The 22912-nt window shown below is 39.9% G+C and overlaps 1 protein-coding gene and 2 long non-coding RNA genes across 7 annotated transcripts in view; 1 reads left to right on the forward strand and 2 right to left on the reverse strand.

Moving 5' to 3' along the window:
• Positions 1-22912, reverse strand: part of GRIA1 (glutamate ionotropic receptor AMPA type subunit 1) — a 355704-nt gene that overhangs the window by 282471 nt on the left and 50321 nt on the right. The window lies entirely within an intron of this gene.
• LOC119871524 lies at positions 257-4642 on the reverse strand. Its single transcript, XR_005358386.1, has 3 exons — positions 4510-4642; positions 3026-3469; positions 257-436 (listed from the first exon to the last, which is right to left on the reverse strand). It is a non-coding gene; the product is annotated as an uncharacterized LOC119871524 (long non-coding RNA).
• Positions 4574-8364, forward strand: LOC111095580. The gene is made up of 2 exons (XR_005358385.1): positions 4574-4661; positions 7249-8364. It is a non-coding gene; the product is annotated as an uncharacterized LOC111095580 (long non-coding RNA).

A 22912-nucleotide genomic window follows, 5' to 3' on the forward strand; every position in this document is an offset into this window, starting at 1 on the left:
GAAACTGAAGCTTAATAAGGTTAAGTTAATGGACTTGATTTCCCATAGTGTACCTGGCAGTTACATGGATGGCTTTAGCATCAGAGCCATCTGAGTTAGAGTCCAGGCTGTACAAGTTACCAGCTTCATGACCTTTGCTACCTAACTTCTCAGTGTAATCCTCAGTTTCCTTATTGGTAAAAAAAAAAAAAAAAAAAAAAAGGATAGTTTAAGTTTATTGTAATGATTGCATACGATGATACATGTAAAACTCAGAGCAAGATGCTGAGGGCAGAGAAGGTATTGGAGAGAAAATGGCTATCATGAGCCCCCAACTAAAAAGTCTGCTTGAGGGCCAGGATCTGATGTCTTTGTGAACTCTTCTTTTCTACATGTTTAATACATATCAGCTGGATAAATCAAGGCCATTTGAAGAATTTTTGAGTCCAACGCTGTCCTGAAGACATGTATCGTGGAGAAAAGTGCATCATTGGGGAGAAAGAAGTTATATCAATAGAGTAACTAACCCCAAATCCCTGTTCCTTGGTCTTAAATTCACCCTTCTTATTTTGCTGAGGAATGCACTGCCTCAAACTTGGCCTGGTTACTGTCCTCTCCATATATCCAGGCCTTTGATATTCCACTGCTTTGGCTTAATTACTTTCATGGAAGCTTCTTCAGAACTCCACTTAGTGGTACATAATTTCCCAGCTAAATATTGGGAAGCTATAAGACCTAAGGCCCACAGCTTATGCCCAAAGCCTTTATGGTACTTTCCAAATCACTGGTCTAGGGGAGAGTCATTAGTGATCAGTACAAGGGAGGCAATGAGGGTATAAGGGCTGAGGATGCAGGGTAAGGCCAGGCCCTTTACAGGCTCATAGAGCTTGTGAAGGCTTTGGGGCTTTATCCCAAGGACTTTGGAAAGTTACTCAAGATTTTAAGCAAGAGAAGTTGAAGTAATTTACCCATGTCCAGTGAGCTTCTGGTAGCAAAACTAGATTGAAAATTTGGTCTCCTGTTCTAATTTGCCACACCTTGATAAACATCCTTCTTGGCACCCCTCCTCCCAGGTGCAGACATTAATGAGCAAAAATGAGAACAAGTGGATAGAAACCTTCATGTACTGTATTTGTGCCTCTGTAGGAATCAGGGCAATACTGTATGATGGGTCCTTGGAGGGCCTGAAATTGGTGTCTGAGCCAGACCTCCAAAGGGTTGGGGGGCCTGGAGAAAGCTTGCATTATGTTGCCTGGAAAATGCAGGATGAAGAAACAGAGCTTGGACATTAAACCCACTGCCAATGAACAGGGTTACTGAAACTCTGAAAAGAGAAAGAGGACTGGTAATGCCACTTAGTGAAAGACTAGACTATGGTGGCGGTGGCCCCTCAACCCTTATCCAGTGCCTGTATTACTAAACCAGGCTGCCCTGTCAACTGGCAGAATTAATATTCTATTTGAGAAGTCAAGCTGCAGAGATTAAGGAGATGGACAGATATAAAAGGAAGCAGCAAGAAGATCAGTGGTTCTTAACCATTTTGGGAAGCTAACAGTAGCTACGAACTATCTCGCCAGGAAAAAAAAAAAATATATATATATATATATACACTCAGTAATTCTGCATGGACCCACTTTTAATAATATTTACCCAAGATAAATTAAGAACTATATGTGAAAAATCTCTACATGAATATTTATAATAGCTTCATTCATAAATACTCCAAATTGAATACAACCTAAAAGTCCATCAGCTGGAATGGATAAACAAATTGTGGTACATCCATACAACAGAATATTTGTTTGGCTATAAAAAGGAACAAACTAGTAATACATCAAAACACATGAATGAATCTCAGAAGCATTGTGCTAAGTGAAAGAAGCAGATTAAAAAGGCTATGTCCTGCATGACTCCATTTATGCCATTCTGGAAAAGATTAAATTACAGGAAGAGAAAACAGACCAGTGGTTGTCAGGCTGGGGCTGGGGAAAGAATTGCCTACAAAAGTGCTTAAGGGAACTTTCTAGAGTAATTAAAATATTCTGTATCTTGATTATAGTGGTGGTTACATGAGTATATACATTGATCAAAATCCATAGGACTGTACCACTAATAGGGATGACTTTTAGTTAGATTATACTAAAATAAATCTAATTTTAGAGATATTATCTATAGGGTTATGGAGACTACACTGAACCATCTTCAGACCTCAGGAAACGAACATTTGCTCTAGGGTCAAACAAATTTTGAAGTGGAAAGGCTTCCCCAAACATGGAGATCACACCTGCTTATATAAAAGATAGGAAAAGTGAGAAGCAAGAAAATACAACGCAATGTCCAGGATCACATCTCTTACTAGGGATGTTCATTCTTGCAACCAATATTAGTGGCACCCTTACTGCATTCTAAACACTATGCTGGATTGAATACCTAACTGAGTATCCAGGCAAATAACAAAAATAAGGCTTACTGCCTTGAAAATCTGGGAATTTAACTCAGGTCTTTGACTCTGTAGTGTATCCCCAATGGACTACAAGGGCTCCAGGGAATATTTAGTTCCCAGATCTTGCTGTAGCACTAGACTGAGAGCCAGGAGAGTTGTATATGGATTAAGTGAGCAGCACAGAAGAATGAACTTTTGAGACATCAGCTGATCTCTGACCCTCCTCTCTCTTCCCCACATGTAGATGGGGAAATAGGTAAATTCCTCAAAGAATCAATGTCAGCTCTCACACTATGCTAAGATCAAGAATTTCCCCAGAAGCATGGACAAGTACAACATTAAAATCCCTCCAAAATGGTAGCTATGAGGAGGAGTTGCATAATAACAGTACAATGAAGGAGAGCAGAACAGGTTTGAGGATCAGATGGACCTGGATTCAAACCCTGGCCTGGTACTGCCCATGTCACTATGGGCAAGACGCTCAATAGGATTAAGACTCAAGTTCTTTATGTAAAATGAGAAAAACAATGATCCCTATGCCTCCCAGGGTTGGTGTGAGGGCTGAAAGGATAATGCAAGTGCTGACAGATGATCACCTCTTACCTAATGGCAGTGACTGCTGCTCTAAATGCCATCATCATCAATATCATCATTTCAGTTTCCACATGTATTCTCTGTATCACTTGAAAGATTCTTCCTGGCCAAAAAGGCCTGGTTGTTACTTAGTCACCAGACAAATTCCAGCCTCTTTCCCTTTGGATCAAATCATTTGACATTCAGCAGGGAAAGAGTTATTGAGTGGCTGAAGTGTACACCTGAGTCCCCTTCAGCAGACTGTCAGGCTGGCAGAAACACCAGCTTGGACAGGCCAATTCACATGCACAGAAGCCTCCAGATAGGTCTCCGCACCCACAGATCAATCAATCGCTTCCTGCCCTGGGCTCCCTGTGGTGCCAGGCTTGCACCCAGGTGCCTTTCTGGTCCTCCTTCACCCTTCTGTTGTAATGCTGAGTCTCCATGGAAGAGCATAGGGAAGCAGGAGCATGCCTGCTGGGAGAAGGGTTTATACAACAGTACATCACAATTCCTTCAGGACAGCAGTAGCGGTGAAAGCATATTCAATATTAAACATTATAAATTATTAACCATTTATGTATACCTATTGTTTTATGGTACAGACTTCCAAAAATAATGTGCCTCAAAATTTTTCTGCATTAATAGGGACATGTAGAAATGAAATTTGCTCTCTGTATTAAGTGATACTCAATGAGGAGCATCCTCCAAATGTGTATCCAAATCTACTGGGGGGTGGGCTGTAGGGTGGGAAGCTTTTCTGATAATCCAAAGGAGTAATCATTAATTCTTCTCTTAAAAGTTGCAAAACATTGCTGTAGTTAGACCTCAAAATCTAAAGACTGAGAGAAGTTTTACCCTATTTCACACTCTCCTATAATAAGCATTGGTCTGTGCTAAACAAATGGCTACATCATTGAAAACCAGGAGTTCCACACTGAATGTCCTGGCAGCAAAGGGATCATGCATGATCTCTGTCATGATTTAACAAATGGAGAGGTTCCTTCCAAACTCAGTGGGAGCCTGGCACAGTCCTGGTTTCAGCTGGTTCCTGGGAGGCAGCATTTGATTCAAAAGAAAATAGCCATGATACTAGCACATGGGAAAGGAAGGACATTTACCTCCATACCATATTTCTCTACATCTGGCCCTCCACCTGCATCAAAATCACTTGGATGAGTTTTCTTAAAAATGCCAATTCCTAGTTTCTACTGTAGACCTACTCACTTAGAAGCTGTAGGAGTAGGGACTGGAAAAATAGAGGCACAAGGGATTCTGACCCACATCGTGTCTTGATAGTATTTTGAGATACATGGATCTAGAAGATTGAATCCACCATGGTAGCATTTTCATCTCAGAGAAATGGTCAGCCTGAAAGAAATCTTTTGGCCCCAGGAAGTGTAGCAGCTTCAACCCTGTAAATTCTGACTTCAAATTAAATTGTTCAGAGAGTTACCGACTTGGCTCACTCATATAACCAGGCAATTAGACCTGACCGACTACTTCATTCTCACCTGAAATAGAGGCTGCCACATGACTTAGAACTCAATCAAACAAAGAAATTCTTAGAGTTTTAGACACAAAGACAGATGGAACTCTTTTTCTCAGGGTATTGGCTCTTCCATTTCATAGTTTTATCATTTTGAGTGATAACCCAAAAGGATAGGTAAGAATCTGTTTTCTAATCTCCACCCCACCTACCACAACAAAAGATAGGAATCACTAGGGTAGAATAATGTTCTGTTACTATTCTAACATTCTAATGTTCTGGGTCTTTTTTTAGTCAGGAAGGCATAAGGGAATGTAAATGAGGACCTTGATATAGAAATATACTCGACACTACTATCATTTATGTTTTTAAAAGTAAATTCTTAAAAACAATAAATTCTTCCTAGCTTAAATACTTAACTATTGTAAGTAAAGCATTATTTTGGCACCCTTTTAAACCTATGTGCAAGAACATACTAGAGGATCTCTAAGGTTTTACTATGCAAAATGTGGTCTCAGGACCAGCAGCCTTGGTTTGTAAGAAATGCTGGATATCAGGCTACCCCCAGGCCTACTGAATTAGAACCTGCCTTTAAAACATGATTCTCAGGTGATTCATAGGCATAATAACATTTGAGAAGAACTTCTCTATGATACTGGTTCTCAAATATGTAAGCATACTGGAATTATCTAGGGAATTAAGAAACAATACTGATGGTTGGGCCCTACCTTAGAAATTCATTCTTAAGTGGCATTGGGTACAGCCAGGGAATAGGGATTTATGGAAGCTTATTAGTTGATTCTGATGTGTAGCAGTGTTTGGAAATCCCTGCTGTAAGAAAGCTCTGCAGCTCCCAAACTCTATGGGTCTGTAAACCTGTCAAGAAGAGCAAAAAGAAGCCACTAATTCAAATACATTCAGGAACCAAGCAAACAATATAAATGAATGACAAACCGGTGTGGACAGTGGCAAACTGGAGAGCATAGACATTGTGCAAAGGAGGTGGTCAACACTCAGTCTTTTAGTGTTACCTTTAGAGTCCATTGCTACCAAATATTCTGATGTTTTTGTCTTAAGAACCTGGAAATCCAAATTTTTATGTGAACTCTCATTTTTTATGGTAAATCTAGTTCACAAACTCACTTTTCATTTCTTTTTGAAAAAAAAAATGTACTCCATAGACTTTGACAAAGAGAAAACAGATCTACATGTAGAAATAGTACAAGCCCCACCCCACAAAACACAAGCAGAAATTCCAAAGAATAATTTATTGTGAAAGGAGCACACAACAGCTTCAGTGATGATGAGGTGGGCTCTCTTTACTGTGTTGCCTGAAGGAATTGGGATGGCTGCAGTTCTTCCTCTTTCAAAGAGGAAACGGATACTTTCAAATATATCATGATCATGGAAAGGCAATCCTATTGGCATGACTGCAGCCAGGTCCTGGAGAATTATGCTCTCCCAAAAAGTGAAAGGAATAGAGTGTGCAGAGGATACTGTGAAGTATGAACGCAGAGAGGCCAAGAAGGGGTATGGAGTGCAGGAAGGGGATGGGCTATGAAAGCATGGTGGTTGGTGTAATCTTCATGAGACAAGAGCATACATGGTTATATGAATAATGTAAAGACTCCACTCCTGGGAGAAGGAGGCTTCTGAAGGTGATTTACAGTTCTGATGGCTGGGCCAATCCATTTCAGATGTTGGAGGAGACGTCTGGCTGTATTTACATGGGTATCTGTTTCCTTACCCCAATAGAAATCCCATCCAACCCAGCTAGGGCCTCTAAGGGCTGCTGGGATATGTAGCCATAGGTGTAAAAAGAGAGGGAGTAGCCACATTAAGGATGTAGTTTGTAGCAAAGGTCAAGAGAAAAGAAAAAGTCCTTTAGGATCATAGGCTTGATTACTAAGGGAAAAAAAAATGCAAAGAGACTTGATTTTGTCCAAGTGAGTCTTATCATTCTAACTTTCACCTATGTCTCTCTGGTGAGACTAGAAGCTATATGAGGACAAATCAAATCAATACATTCATTAACTACACATGACTGAGCAAGGCTAATATAGTGTAGGGACAGCAAGAACAAATATTATGTCTTCTACTTGTGCATATCCCCTATAGAGTCTATTAAAGGGCTGGAGACAGAATAAAATGTAATAAACACTTAACATTACTCTTGGGCCAATTGTGAATACAAACTTAGAAAACCATAGTGCCCTAAAGCAGGCATTTCAAAGCATAGTCCTTAGATTAGCAACATTAACATCACTTGAGAGCTTTTTAGGAATATAAATTCTTGGGTTTCCCCCACCCAAGCCCTACTGAATCAGAACCTATGGAGGCAGGGTCTAGCAATCTGTGCTTTCATAAGCCTTCCAGATGATTCTAAGACAGACCCTATATTATCAGTTAATTTTCACAAAACCTATGGAGGTAGACGAGTAGAATTTACAATCCTCATCCTAGAGATGAGGAAACAGTTGATGTCATACAGCCAAGGTCAGACTGTGAGTAGCAAAACAAAGACACCAGGCTTTCATTACTTTGATCTAGAGGACAGAAATTTAAATTTCTTAGCAATAATTGATTTGGGTTCAGTCATAAATAAATATGCTTATTTTTTCCCATCCTAACAACTGTATCAGCCCGTTAGAAGGAGCTCAAAACTCGTAGTACCAATTCAGCCATCCAGTTGAGCCCTTAACTTTTTTATCTTAGTGCTTCTAAGATTACCTTCCCTTAACAAATTCTTTTTTATATTTTAAAGCTCACCCTAATGACTGCCTCCAATGTGAAGTCTCCCTCCACTCAGCTCTAGCAAGGATGCGGCAACTCTGTTTCAATTACACAGCTCACTCCTCAGTCTTCCAGTCCAGCTGCTTTTCCATGTCTGCTCTCCACAGCCGACTGTTAACTCTTTGGGGGCAATGAACATATCTTATTATCTCTACATACCCATAACACCTGTCATAGAGTAATACTTCAGAGCTGGAAAGGAACAAAGAAATACAACAGATGCCAACTCCTTTAATCATGGAGTCTGAACTCTCTTGTGTTCTAGGCTATGATAGATAACTACATACCTCGTGTTGTTTTAATACTTGATACAATCTCATAAGCTACATATTTTTATTTTTAATTTTAAAGACTGGAAAATTGGGACTTAAAAGAAGTTGAAGAAATTATCCAATTTCATACAGCCAGTAAGTGGCAGAGTTGAAATTCTTGATGAGTGTATTTTGCTGCCCCTCTACTTATTTAATGTCTAGAAAACCAAAGCCCCAACAGAGAACAGAATTTTCTTAGTCACTCACAGAGAGAATAAAGCCAGGTCTAGAATGCAGAGTAGACTTCAGTTTGCTTTACCAACCACCCCAGTTTCCTTACCTTGAGCATCATAGCAGGGGAAGAAAAAATATTTTTGGAATTTCTCGATCACTTGGGACAGTCATTGTCATTCTACAAGTGAATGGCCTGGCAAATTTTTGAAAAGAAGTTGGATGTGTTTTCTTTTCCAAAGATACCAGTCCATCATTTGGCCAGTTTAGCTCACTTTTTGGATGCTGACTTGCTCTGAGTTCTCTTGAACTCTTCCTTTCTGATCTCAGACCTCCAACAAACTATTTTCACCTTGAACTTCCTCAAGTCTGTGGGACTTTCCTCTGATCCTCCAATCTGATTCTGTTACTATTTCTGGGCAGGCATTAGATTTCTCAGAGTTAATCTGATGGCTATTTCCTGGTGAAAATTCAGTGGTGATTGCTAACCTCTGTTCTTGGAGGTGGCAGGAAAATCTCAAGGACCCACAAGTAATAAAGTACTGGTATTATGTAGAGCTCAATTTCAAACGTGAAAATAAACTCAGTGAGTCTGATCACTCATACATCATAGTACTGGTCACGTCTGTTATTGAACAGTGATGGGGCCATTGATGTATACGACTGCAGGTATCCAACCAGGTTGAGGGATGGGAACTCATTTTTCTGCCTAACTAAATGCTAACTCAAAGTTCTTCAGAACTGTTTATTACCTAAATATCCTACTTTTGAGCCTCAGTAAGTTGTATGCTGTTTACTCAAGACCATTGTTTTAAAAATATAGAGATGTTTTAGGGGTGCCTGGATGTCTCAGTCAGTTGAGCATCTACCTTCAGCTCAGGTCATGATCACAGAGTTCTGAAATTGAGCCCTGCATGTGGCTCCCTGCTCACTGAGGAGCCTGCTTCTCCCTTTTCTCCCCACATGTACTCTCTGTCACTATCTCTGTCTCTGTCTCTGTCTCTCTCTCTCTCAAATAAATAAGTAAACTCTTTAAAAATATATACAGATGTTTTAAACACCTAACAATAAGATTCTGTTAAGCACATTAAGATATATTACATCAAGAAGTTCTACACAACCATTTAAATGTGAGTGCGGCTATCTACTTATTGGTATGAAAGATGCTAATAATATAGTCAGTGAATATTGAAGAGTGAAAAATTTTATATACACCAATGATGTCAGTCTAATAAAGTAAAAATTAAAAAAGCAATATATGGATAATATAAAAAGATATATACCAACATATTAACAGGGTTATTTCAGATAACCTTGTGCAATGGTAGGTGTTTTGATTCTCCTTCCCTCTTTTCTTATCTATATTTGATAATTTCCCACATTAAACACGTCACTCGTGTAATTTAAAAAAATACTATTTTTAATCACAATTACACACAAACCTATCTCTCTCTTTCTCCTTCTCTTTCTCTCTCCCTCTCTATCTCTAACCAACAGTCAGCCAAACCATCAGATCTGCTGAAGTTAGAGTGTTGTATAAAAAGTTGCCTGGCAGATAGATTTCTGTAGCTGGAGAAAACCAGTAGAAATTTTAGTCCCAAATCTGTCCCTAACTACTATTGTACCTTTAAATACTGAGACACTTGGCCTCTGGTCTCAGTTTACTTCTAAGTAAAATGGTGATAATACCATTTACCTGGTAGGCCACTGTGAAGAGTAAATGACAGGGTGCCATTTCAGGACTATGTGTCAGAATAAAGAAAAAAATTTAAAAATACACACTATAAACCCTACTTCAGGCCATCCCAGCATAATTCAGGGCTAACAGAAAGTGCTGAGCTAATTCTTATATACCAATTATCATGGCATCTCTTTTTCCTGGACACAAGGGCTTATGTGATGTGACACAGAATGAACTTCATTAATTAAAAGTCATTGCACTTTTAGTGCAGGAGAAGAATAAATACATCTGTCATAGACTAGGGTACTGCTGAGATTACCAACTAGGCCCAGACTGCTTAAGGAGGAGTAAGAACTCATGCAGGTGATGCACATTATACCCTGATTAAAAGCTAAGGGAGAAAAGGAGGTTTGTTTACCAGAGGATAATGCCACAGTAAACTGAGGCATAGGTATGCCAAAAATCCAATAAATTTATATATTATTATTTTAAAGTTTTTATTTATTTATTTGAGAGAGAGAGAGAGAGAGAGGATGCACAGCAGGCAGGAGGGACAAAGGGAGAAGGAGAAGCAGACTTCCTGCTGAGCAGGGAGCTTGGGACCCTGAGATCATGACCTGAGCCAAAGGCAGACACTTAACTGACTGAGCCACTCGGGCACCCCCAAGAAGTTTATATGTTAAAGGGGCTTTAGTGGTAACTGTGCCTGACCTCCATGCAACATAGCCATCCACTCTATACCTCACCCCTGGCCACCTGTGCTTCAGTATCCATGGGGTCCAGGGACTCAGTATTTGACATCTCCACTCCTTCACTCTTTGGATGGTGCAATGATTAACATCTCTTCAGCTTTTACCCCCAATTCTTCTGCAGGTTTGAGCTCTGCCCTATGGAGCCATATAAAAGTCCCACCAGGTTTTCTTTCTAAACTGTGTTATAAGTGATCCGTCATTAGTAATATATCACCAAAGATTCAGCCAACATATCATTTATAAATTAGAGCATATTTTTAGCTTATCCTTCTCTGATTTACTCTTCGATCTACATTCATAAATGTGAGAGAAAAGGGTTGAGCTACAACTCCCAAAGAGAATAAGTACTTGCATCTGTCATGGGAGCTGGGTGGGATTAAGTACTTGCATCTGTCATGGGAGCTGGGTGGGATGAAAGGTTGTTGATTACTGTAGCTACATAGCACTTTATATATTCAGAGTCAGCTATCATTCCTCATCATTACCTAATACTCATTAAGTGCCTGCTATGTCTGGGGTATGAGTTGATGTGGTTCAAAGAAAGAGATGGAAACGTGGGTTATATGGCCATGAGGTTGTTTGTTTTAAGAAGAAATAATCTCAGGAGTGTTTATTCATTGATTAATTGATTCAAAGATTTATCAGACACCACTAAATGCTACGGTTAACACGTAACAATAAAAGAGACAAGTATTTGCCTTCATAGAGGTTACATTCTGGTCTCTGTTTACAAATCTGCCCTTCAGCCACAATAAAAGCTTGGCTTAAAGGATCCTCCTACATTACTAGTCCATGTATTGACTCATTACTTGAACAGACCCACCAGTGAAGGAATATCACAGCTGTGGACTGGGGAAATGAGGTAATTAGGAGTGTCAGCTGTGGGGTCAGACCTGAGCTCAGGGCCGGGCTCTGGTACTTAGGAGCTATGTTTCCTTGGATCACTAACCATGCTGAGTTCTAAATTTCTTCGTCTGTACAATGCTTCCCATACCTGTTTCCCAAGGCTGTGGTCAAGATTGATGAGGTGATGTGTGTAAAGCACTCGGCACAGTGCATTGGTAATTAGTTGTTGCTGTATTACTAGTGTATTATCATAAGCAGAAATGATCATTACATATTATTATTATTGAATTCTTCCCTATGTGGGAAACCTATGAAAAAGGTATCATCTGATAATATTTCTATAATACTTTATAAAATGTAAAGTGCCCAGCACATGATCTCTGTTACAACTAGCCACAATAATCCCTATGACTTCCACTTGTTTGGCTTTTCTCTTTCCTGATGTTCCCTCAGTGATCTCTCCTCTAGACTAGAGTTTATTGCTTCAACTCTTCCTCACTGACGGAAGTCAAAACATGCTTCCACTTTTGTGTATGTCACTCATCTAAGCAACTCATGTTCTACAAATTCATCCTCACATATCAATGACCAAGTTAAATATCTGAGACTTTTTTCATGTTGAAATGTACAGTGATGTTTCAGTAAGTAATCTCATTCTTTGAAACACCTATTGGAAAAAGGACTTTTCCACGTTTTTCTCTTCTCAATAGGAGTTATTCATAAAATTGAATAGATTTCAGGATAATGATGAGGTCACATTTGCCAGTAAGTGGGGACATCATGCATTTAAACAGTGGTCAGCAGACAAAGGTGGGTGGGCCAAATCTGGCTTCTTATTTTATTTTTATAAACCTTTATTAGAAAAAAAAGAAAAAAAACCTTTATTAGATTATAGCTATGTTCATTCATTTGTATATTGTGTACAGCTGCTTTCACTCTCTAGCAGAAGTGAGTAGTTGCAACAGGGACTGCATGGCCCACAAAGCCTAAAATATTTACTATATAACCTTTTACAGAAAAAAAGTTTGCTGACCTCTCCATACCAAGCTTAGCATGTAGTTACACCCATGTTAATGGCGAACTAGCCCAGCAAATGAATAATTAGGATGAGCTTGATGTTCTCTCTCTGGTATATCATGCAAATTTTCTTGGGCAGACCCTAATAGATGGATAGATGGATAGATGGTTATGGGTTACAGCAGAATACAACTATTCCTGCATCTCAGACTGCAACACCATCTTAAAGTCACCCAAACCTCACCCCAATCCTGAAAATTACCCAGGCTATAACTTATTTAACAACCATCATTTTGCATTACACACACTTTAACCCACTGTAAACCTTTTTAAATTTTCTCTGCAACATTTGGTATAACTCAGTTACATTGAACCATTATAACTATCATCCTTCCTTAATTTTGCAACCTTTACACTTCTTTTCAATGTCTCCAAGGGTTCCTGGATCTTTGATCCATCTCCCAGATGAATGCTCTTCTATAGGGTCTCTGTCATGAATCTGTATCTTTTGTTTCCATCAAGGTTTGCTGGGATGGAACAGGGAGGGATTCAGAGTCTCCCAAGAACTCATGATGCCTTTCTTAAACATGAAAGAAATCAAAGATTTGGGGCTGAGAGCCCACATTGTAGATTATTAATGAAGAGGAAGCTAAAGGTCAGAAATAGGCTTCCTCAGTCACAGAGCAGTCCTAGGCAGCTTGAACTCCATCCTTAGGCTCCCAGTTTGGTGCTCTGTTCCACATACTATCCTATTATTCCTTAAATTCTAAGCAGAAGTCACATTTTTTAGTAATTTCATATTCTCTGCCTTTATCATAATACTGGCCACATCAACACCAGATGATGGTGGTTCTTACTTCCCAGAACCCTTCCGATGCATCTTCCATCAAACTAGCTAGTTTTTCCTCCTTTCACTTGACCTTGGAATCTTCTAGAGATCCTGCGTTAGGTTTATCTAAATTAAATCTCTTCCCTTGCCTGTTTACTTATTCCTCTATGCTTTTTAGTTCAGTTGATAATTTCTTTCACCATCTTCTCCCATGCTTGCAATCCTATGCAATTTGGCGTCACCCATAAATCTGAATAATGTACAACTTGCTTCATCTTGGATCATTATGGACTTTAATAAACAGTGCCAATATCATTATAGATCCCTGTAGAGCTGGGCTGAGCTAATTCTTTTCCTTTTATTGTGGTGAGAACCCCTAATTTCGCCTTTGTCTTTCCCAGCTGGGAGGAGTAAGAAGGCCATGAGCACAGATGACCTATCGAGCCTCATCTTGCTCATGGATGGTTGAGTGGTGAATAGAAGCTACTTCCCTCCAGCCAGCTGCCTGTTGCCAGGGGAACCATGCTTCCAGATAATGATCTCTCTCCTCTAGGACATAACACCTTGACTGAAGCTTTAGGAACAGTATTATGGGAAGTTACCAGGGAAAATACTAAATTCTACTCTTCATTCTTTCATTGGCAACAGACCTTGGGGTTTCTGCATTAGCTCATTCCTAGCATTTTCATTATAGTGACCTCATTGTTTCTGAATATTCTTAATTTTAAACTGTCCTGTGGGATATAGAACACTTCCTCAGACTGCACAGCTCACTGACTCACCTCTTTCAGGCCCTGCTCAAATGTTAATTTATCAGAGGCTTTCCCTGACCACTCTATTTAAAGGAATGGCACTCCCACTCACACATTCCCCAGTTCCTTCCATGCTTTACTTTCCCCTATGGCACTACATATTCCACTTGTTTTTGCTTATTATCTGTCACTAGACCGAGAGCTCCATGAGGACAGGTGATTTATTTAAATTGTTAATGTATTTATTTTATTAATAATTGATGTATAATGCTAAATATGTTTAAGGTGTACAGCTTGTTGTTTGATACATTTATTACAACATGATTACCATTCTAGTGTTAGCTAACCTCTCTTACATCACATAATTGTTTCTCTTTTGTGGTGGGAATAATTAGGCTCTAGTCTCTTAGCAACTTTGAAGTTTATAATACAGTATTGTTGTTAGGGCAGGTACTTTAGTCTGCTTTGTGCATGGTATTCCCAGTACCTAGGGCGAAATAATGAATGAGTAATTATGGAGCTGCAGCTGCTGATTTGGACTTTATACATGGAGAGGACCTGACAACTTTCAGAGAGTTTAACTTCCTTTATCTCCTCTGATTTTCCTGAAACCTAAAATTATTATCTCCATTTTCAGAAAAGGAATCTTAAGATCAGAAAACAAGTAAATTCTTTCTTCCTTCCTTCCTTCCTTCCTTCCTTCCTTCCTTCCTTCCTTCCTTCCTTCCTTCCTTCCTTTCTTCCTTCCTTCCTTCCTTCTTCTTCAAATAATTAACACTTGGGTGCTTTACATATATGTGGTGATGTCACACAGCTTATACCACATTCCGACTTTGTCTTATTCTCTTAAGTATGGGATCTTAGGCAGATCACTCAATGTCTGAAACCTAACTTGAATGAAACACTTGAAAGATGGAGGGCACTAGTAGCGTCTGGAAGATGTCAAGAGGATGAAATTAGCTATATGCAAATACATAATACAATGCCTGGCATACAGTAAGCTCTCAATAAATGCTAGCTGCTGATTTTCCTTACTATTATCATTATCACCATCACCACTAAGTCATTTATCACCAGTATCATCAGTACTATCCCCACTCCCACATCACCACCACTACCACCATTTCCTCTGCCAGTATGTGCCAGGGATTTTATTAGGCACTGTAGCTATAGAACAAAGACAAAAATAGCTATGACCTATACTCTGTGCTAATTGCTTTATATGTCCTTTTTTTTGCTTTATATATTCCTAATCCTTATAGAAACCCTATGAAAAGTGTATTAACTCCACACAGCTGTAAGATGGCATAACTCTGAATTGTAATCATGTCTGCCTGATTATAATGTCCTTGATCTTACTCACTATACTGTACTCATATAATTTAGATAGAAGAATATTTATATGTATATAATATATAAAATATGTATATTTAAAATATATAAAATATATTATAATATATAATGTATAAATAATATATATTTATATATATTATGTTACAGTGTGATAACTGAAAAAAGTAGAATGGTGCTATGCAAGGATACAGGAGGGCCACTTGACTAGCCTGGGGGAAGAGAAAGTGGTTAAAGTAGGCGTCCCAGAGGAGGTGTCATGAAATGAATCTTGGAAAATGAAATGGAGTTAGCTGAGGCCTCATGACAAGAAATGGCAGAGCAAAGACTGGACTCTGTGACTGCTAGTTCAATCCACTTCATGTTCTCTGTAATACCCCATTCTGCAACACAAAATTGTTTTATCTACTCCCTGATCTCCAATTTCTCATAAAGACTACTCTTGGCAAAGTGGTGGTTTCACCCTACAGCTAGTGAAGAATGCTTTGCCAAGTGCTGTCAGCTGCTGTCAAGCCATTCCCAATGGGATATCATTTATTATACATCTGAAGTAAGTCCATCATCACAATGTGACAACTCCTGCTCCCATGCAATTCCTTCAAAAAGAAGGAAGAATTGTAGTCCATGCTGATTCCACAGCTGTTCAGTAATAGAAGAAAAGAGAGCACTTGGATGTCTCTCAGAATGTATACAAAGTAGAGAATGTAGGGAAGGCATGGAATTTTGACTTTTATTATGTCCTATATCTTGGTATCAGAGAAAATGAGTTTGTTCTTTGGGTCCTCTTCCAGATGGTCTAAGGTTGCTTAATGCCACTGCCTGAACATCGAGGACTTTGGAAGACATACTGCAAGTGAAGCCTGGGGTAGAATGGGCTCAGGTCCAAGACTTAATCACCAGCAGAAAGTCAGGGTGGCCCAAAAGGGCTGAGTAGGCTATGTTGAAGGGAAGTAGGTACAATGGATCATGTTAATGCCTAGTTTATTGGTCAGCATTCTTAGTAATTAGAAAGATATGGACACAGAGTAGGTATTTCAAAAGTAATTGGTAAAAGAGCTAATCAAGAAGTTGATCAATGAGCCAACTAGTCAGTCATGGGAGTCAAGGTAGAGAAGTCATGTTAGTAATGGCCTGAGAGGCCATGAAAGTTGGTTTGAGATATCAGCTTTTAGTCTCTGGAATATGGATGTGTTTCATCAGGGGAAGGTCAGTTTTAGAAAGGTGAATGTGGCAACGCAGACTCAGATCTCAATCTGGGGCATCACAAGGAGGACATGAAGTGTTAATTCAAGCCAGTCACATCTGGCTGCAGTCTCCTTTCTGCCTACTTGGCAGTCCAGAACTCTTCCTTCTTCTTGCTCCTCTAGCAGAGCCTAATCTGACTTTGCAACAGGTCTCACTAAACATCTTCGCAGATGTTTTCATAGGCAGGCATGGTCCTGCTAGATGGTGTATGCTGTTAAAACAAGCTAAGCAGAGGTAGCTCTGGTTCCTCTTCACCTGAACAGGTGGCTCTCCACAGGGAAAAATTCAGCCTACAGAGACGTGGCTGTCATCTTGCTATCTCCACCTTCATCCTCACTACACATCTGGGTTTAACATGACTTTCAAGAGCAGACTTTTTTTTTTTAAGATTTTATTTATTCATTCATGTGAGACATGAATAAATAAAGAGAGAGAGGCAGAGACACAGGCAGAGGGAGAAGCAGCCTCCATGCAGGAGCCTGATGTGGGACTCGATCCTGGGTCTCCAGGATCATGCCCTGGGCCCAAGACAGGCATTAAACAACTGAGCCACCCAGGGATCCCCTCAAGAGTAGACTTTGAACAAAGAAACCCAACATCATATTTGCAAACTTGGAAGGGATTTGGAGCCTACCCAGTCTGACCTTCTCACTGTTCAAATAAGGAAAATGAAGGAAGGGGTGAGTCAAAGCTTAGAGTATAAATTGGGCCTAGAAACCAGATCTCCTGATTCCTATGCACAGGTCAGCTCTACTCTTTTGAGTGTTCCACACAAGCTTAACAACAATGGTCTTACACCCTTGTATATCCCTTTATGAACTGGATGACTGATACTATAAGTGAAAATTTCCAGAGATTCTTAAAGGTAAAGTCTGGAAATCAGTATTTTCGACAAGTATGCCCTGATAATTTAGGTGCAAGTGGTCCATGGACCACATTGGACAAACTTGGGCTTAAAGGAATTGTTTACCTCATATTCTCAACCTCATCTTACGGAAGAACAGACTTAAGGCTCAGGAAGATGAGGTGGCCATATAGCCATTTAATCCTGCATGTAGGACTAGAGGGATGCCATTAAAGAACTGGCTCACAATGAGAAAGCATGTCCATTTTCAATTTCATTTTAATCCTTCAACTAAGTAAAAAAAGGAAGTCTCAGTATTGTGCTGTCTTTAATAATTCTCTGACAATTATTAAACTCCATAAGCTACCACTACATTTTTATTTTAAACAAAAAAAAAGAGCAAAAGTTAAGCTCAGAACCCTTTGTAGGTGATGACTAGAATGTGAATTTATTTGTTTTATTTATTTATTTATTTATTTATTTATTTATTTATTTATTTATTTATATTCATTTATTTTAAAGAAAGGGCATGAGAGGAAATAGGGGCAGAGGGAAAGGGATACCTCTGAGGTCATGACCCTGAGATCATGACCTGAACTGAAATCAAGAGTCAGATACTTCAACTGCCACCCAGACACCCCTGTTATCTTTTGAGTTTTTTAATAGCTTCTATTTATTAATCATAGGTAATACTGGTTTTTCTATTTGTAATAGTTCTTATGTTTTATTTTTAAATGAAATAAACATGCAATTTTATATAAAGAGACAAGTGAATGCACAGATACAACAAACATATGAAGATAGGGGAAGGATTAAAGCTTAAGAAACAGTGATCTGAGCAAACCTCATGAGAAGGTAACAAAGTGATCAGAGACGAGGGAACCAGCTAGTAGCACCGGCAGTACTCAATCCCAGGCAGTCTCACTGCAAGGAAGGTATATCTGACATAATAATTTAAGAATAGAACAGGCCTGAGTTTCATGAGGAAGGATTACTGATGCTAGGAATAACAGATTTTAGTGGTACAAGTTACAGGTTAGGTAGACCTTAGATGTAGAGGGAAATCAAAGATCATAAATAACCCAAGGAAACCAGGGGCAAGTGATAGGAAGATTATATGGATGTCACATTCAGGTACCTGTAAGATGTAGCTCCTAATTGCTTAGAGGAATGGAATGTGGCTTTTAAATCAATTGGTGGAAACCAAATCTGAAGAGAGGGACAGGGACACACTGTGAATGCAAGTATCACACAGAAAGGGCTAGTGAGTGGTAGGGGGGTGGGATTCATAATCTGAAAGTTCAAGTAGCACAAAACCCACATCTTCCAGATATCAGAAGGCCATCAGAAGGCCTCTCAGGGGGGTTTTTAATAGTGAGCTGTGTGAATATCTTGTGAGCTAAGCAAGAACCACATTCTGATATCATGGGGTGAACCTGCAGGTGGGGCCAGGCCTGGAGGAGGTGGAGGGTGGGGTGAGGGCTGAGCTATTAGTTGCTGGGGCAACAGACACATTTTTAAAAAGCATGCCACTTTGACAACCTGCTCTACTCATCCCACGGTCTTTGCTTTATGCTGCTTCCCCTAAATCTTACTGTCATAGTCATAATATATCACCTTAAAATGTCATGGGATATACACTTTAAATGAGTGAACTTTATGGTATGTAAATTATATATCAATAAGACTATTTAAAAATGCCATGGGAATGGAGCCTCTTCTGGACAATGTGCTCAAGGAAGCATGATTCCCACACCATCCACCATTTCTGAATCTTTTAGGAGGACCAGTTCACTTCCACTTTTCCTGTCAATACTCATCCCAGCATTGTTGTGTCCCCCCCGTCCCCCCACCCCACACTGTTGGTTCCCTCCTGCATCCTTGGTCCTCACTGTTCCTCATCACTTTGGCTGATGATTGAAACAGATCAATGCCTCAGCTTCCTAGACCCTGGCCCAGCTGTTCTTGCCCTTCACTGTACCCCTCCCCATCTCTTTTCTCTTCTGTTGCTCCTCTCTTTCCCAGCAACATTCTGAATTTTCTTGCATCAGATCACAGAGCTGGTGAGAATTGTGTTGGGAGCTGGGGCTAGGTTAAAGAAGCCCCAGTATTCCAGTGATTATTAAAGAAACAGAACAAAACCAATTCTAATCCTTTGATTTCTATCAACATGCAGATAAAAAGGCTGAAAGTGTGGCTGGTTCATAGCACTGACACTTCTGTCCTCAACTTGAACTCATGACTCCACTGGCTGAATGTGCATTTGGGTACAGTGTTTAACTACCTTGAAGCCACTGGAGTCCCTGGTGCTGACATCAGGACCCTCATACTATTATGAAGTCTCTAATGGACATGATTACAGAGGTGGACTGCCAGAGACCTAAAACACAATGCAATTTATTTCTGTGAATCACCTTTCACACTAAAGACATCACGTACAATGCATCAGCAGCAGCACCAAGGGGGACCCAGGCAATGAGAAACAGAGCAGGAGAAACACAATAGCTTGATGGGGAGACTGTGGAGGTGGGGCTAGAGAGGGAGAGCCAGGGGCATGCAGAGAATGAAGAATGCTTTTGCCAGCCAGGCTCCATGGGGCCCTTCGCTAGGCAGGTCTGCAGGGGAGAGATCATTAGTTTTCCACAGGGCCTTGATATTCAGGGCTGGGTCTCTGGGTTGCTGCAGAATTCCAGAGCTGGGGTTTGCCTTGAAAAGCTTGTTTATGGTCCTTTTATGTGTCAGGAGCCAGGGATGCGGAGTGTAGCAGACAGTATCTCTTTCCTCACACAGTTTAGAATCTACTGGCACACACTGCATGGGGTTGAAAGGGGACACTAGGTATCACTGGAAGATTCGGAGACCACGGGGCTCCCAAGGTGTCTGTCCCACTGCTTTTATATTCTCAGGGTGTGCTGCTTACCAATCAGGCCTATGGAAAATCTCTCCCTGAGATGAGTAGCACTGATATTTTTATTTTACAGTTAGAGGAACCTGAGGCCCAGAGAGAGTAATTTACTTAACCCAAGCTCTGTCTTTTAGTAGAACTAGTATTAAAACTCAGACAATCTGATCTCAGGACCCTTAAACTTTAGCCAGAAAGATGACCTGTCTCAATGAAGTCCCTGGTAATGGCAACAGAGAACAGAGAATTGACTGGAAATATTAAAGAAGTAGAAAAATAAACCTACTGCCCCCCCTTTTTTTTTTTGCAACTTCAAGTAGCATAGAAGGTTAGCAGAAAGAGGTGGTATGATGGAATGAAGCAAAATGCTTCTAAAAGGAATATGAATACAAAAGTTAAAGTTTTTCTCCACATCATGTTAGTTGAAATTTTCACTCAACCCAGAGGATTCCAATAGCCACTGCTGAAGAAACAGTGTGCAAATTAATGGATTCTATTCAATAAACTTTGGTAGGGTGTCTATTATGTGAAATGCACTGTACTTAGATGCCTGGGTTGGGGGAGGAGTTGAGGAGGAAGAATGCAAGTAAAAGAAGATCCAAAGATGAACATGATAAGGTCTCTTCCCCCTAAGGAGCTGTCAACCTGAGGGGAGAGAGTCATGCACATAAATCTTGCTCATGTAGGGCAGAATAATAAGGGATATCATGGAAGAAGGCTCATTCTTGTGGGGTTGGGGGTCAGGTGTCCAGGAAAGCTTAGTGGTGGGAATTAGATCTAAAGTTATCTTGGAAGGATAATTAAAAGTCATAAGTAGAGAGAGGAAAGGGTGAAGAAGAAAGAACAGAAAGGCATTGCTGACAAACTGTGTAGCTTGTGAGGGGCAGAAGCAACAGAGTAAAGAAGGGAGATTTGGCTATGGTTTAGAACACAGATGTGAGCTTGTGGCAGGGTTCAAGAGGAATATGGAAGGACAATTGTGATAGGATGGGGTCAGAGTCTGCTGAGCCTTGAATGTTACAGTGAAGCCTTGAATTCACCATGAGTGTAACAACTGGTGGCACAACAGAAGATCTGTTTAAAGATGGTCATCTTGACAGCATAAATAGGAGTAGACTTGGTAGTGGGGACAGCCTAGAAGCAAAGGCCAGTTAGGAGCTTCTGGCAGTATTGCCAGCTGCAATTGTTAGAAGCATGACAGAGTCAAAAGTTGGTGACAGATCAAAGATATGGGTAAAGGGAAAAGAAGAATCAAAAGACTCTTGTTTTCTTTCTGGGTGACTCAGTGGACTACAGTATCATTTCTGAGACAGGGAATATAAGAGGAGGGAAAGAAGGTGGAGGTAAAAATTATGACCTTAGACTTGGACATAAATAATCAATGATAAGCTAGCATTTGTAGATACTTAATGTTGGGAATGGATGCTTTAGGTAGGACTACCTTGAGACCAAGAAATAAAGGTTGTTATATTCATACCACGCACCTTTCAAACATACATTTGGTGAAATAATATGTTCTTCTCTACCACTAATTTGTTGGGTTTACTGGTACATGATATTCACAAACCTAAAATGAAAGCTTTCAATCCACCATAAGTGCAATTAACTTACTATAATCAATAGATAGAGGCCACACCTCTGACTACCTTGGATCATCTATCCAATGGGCTAAAAGACCATCCCAATTCTTAGATGTGCAATGAAATGAACAAAAGTGATAGATGGTGAGTCAGCAGCATTACTTTGTACAATATGTTCAACACTCTAAATTTATGGAGCATTTAGCACCCACTTGCCTGATCCTAACAACCCATTAAAAATGGCCTATGCCTCTTTAAAATGTAAAATCCATGTGCCACTTTCCATCCATGGAGATTTTGATACACTCTATAAAGATGGATATATAAACCTCATGGATAAATTTCTTGGTTCATATAGAACCTACCATCTGCTTAGCCAGAAGACTTCTGAAACATTATTTCCAAGTATTAAAAAAACAAAGCCAATGAATGTAATTATTCTCTAATTGTGAAACCATTTTATAATATTGAATAAGCTTTTTCAAATATGCCCCTTCCCCTGAAGACACTGATATGTATCCCACAGAAGTCAGACATTGATCTGAGCCCTTGATTAAGACTGGCCAATGCATTAGGGTGGGGAGTTATAATCCTGTTTCCTAGGAGCCCAAGAAAGTGCACGGCTTGCCCAGGGTCACACAGCCTGTAATGATGATCCTGAGGCTCAGGCCACATCTGACACTGTCTTTCCATGAGCAACTTACAATATATTACCATCTGTGTATTTACCAGTTACATTTCCAGGCGAGAAATCTTTATTATTCCATTACTGAAGGGGTTTATGAAACGAAACTGAAAATGTAAGATTTTTCAAGTTGCTATTATTAAGGTTTGCTGAAGCGTTTTCTACTTTAGTTGGTCATTTTGCTTTCCTCAGACACTTTTTTTCAGCTTGAATTTCTAAGGATGTGCCCCTTCCTCGCATCTGCCAATAGATCCAGGCAATTCCACAGCTCCTTCTCCCTGGAGGGGCATTTATCAGTCAGGCTTTCAGCTAAACCTTTACTTGGCAGCAAATACTAAAGTCAAGTAACTCTGCTGTTCTCTTAGACAGGCTGGCCTGCTAATTATACCTCTTGGAATTTAAGTTTAGGAGTAAAGTTAGGAGCAGAGGCACAGAGAAAAGAAAGAGTGAGTGTCTTCTATCAGCTGGCTTTGACACGCAATAAACAACATTTCTAGGTTTGGTGACTGCCCACAGCAAGCACCAGAGTAGCCTCAAAATCTTCAGCGGATTCTCTGTCACAAATCAAGTGTAACAATACCTTGACCTGGGGGCAAAGAGTCTCCTCAGTCTCCACACTATGGGATTTGACAGACCTTGATTCTATTCCTAGCTCTGCACTTTTAGCTGA

This window comes from Canis lupus, chromosome 4, assembly GCF_011100685.1.
Source record: "Canis lupus familiaris isolate Mischka breed German Shepherd chromosome 4, alternate assembly UU_Cfam_GSD_1.0, whole genome shotgun sequence".
NCBI classification, from domain to species: domain Eukaryota; kingdom Metazoa; phylum Chordata; class Mammalia; order Carnivora; family Canidae; genus Canis; species Canis lupus.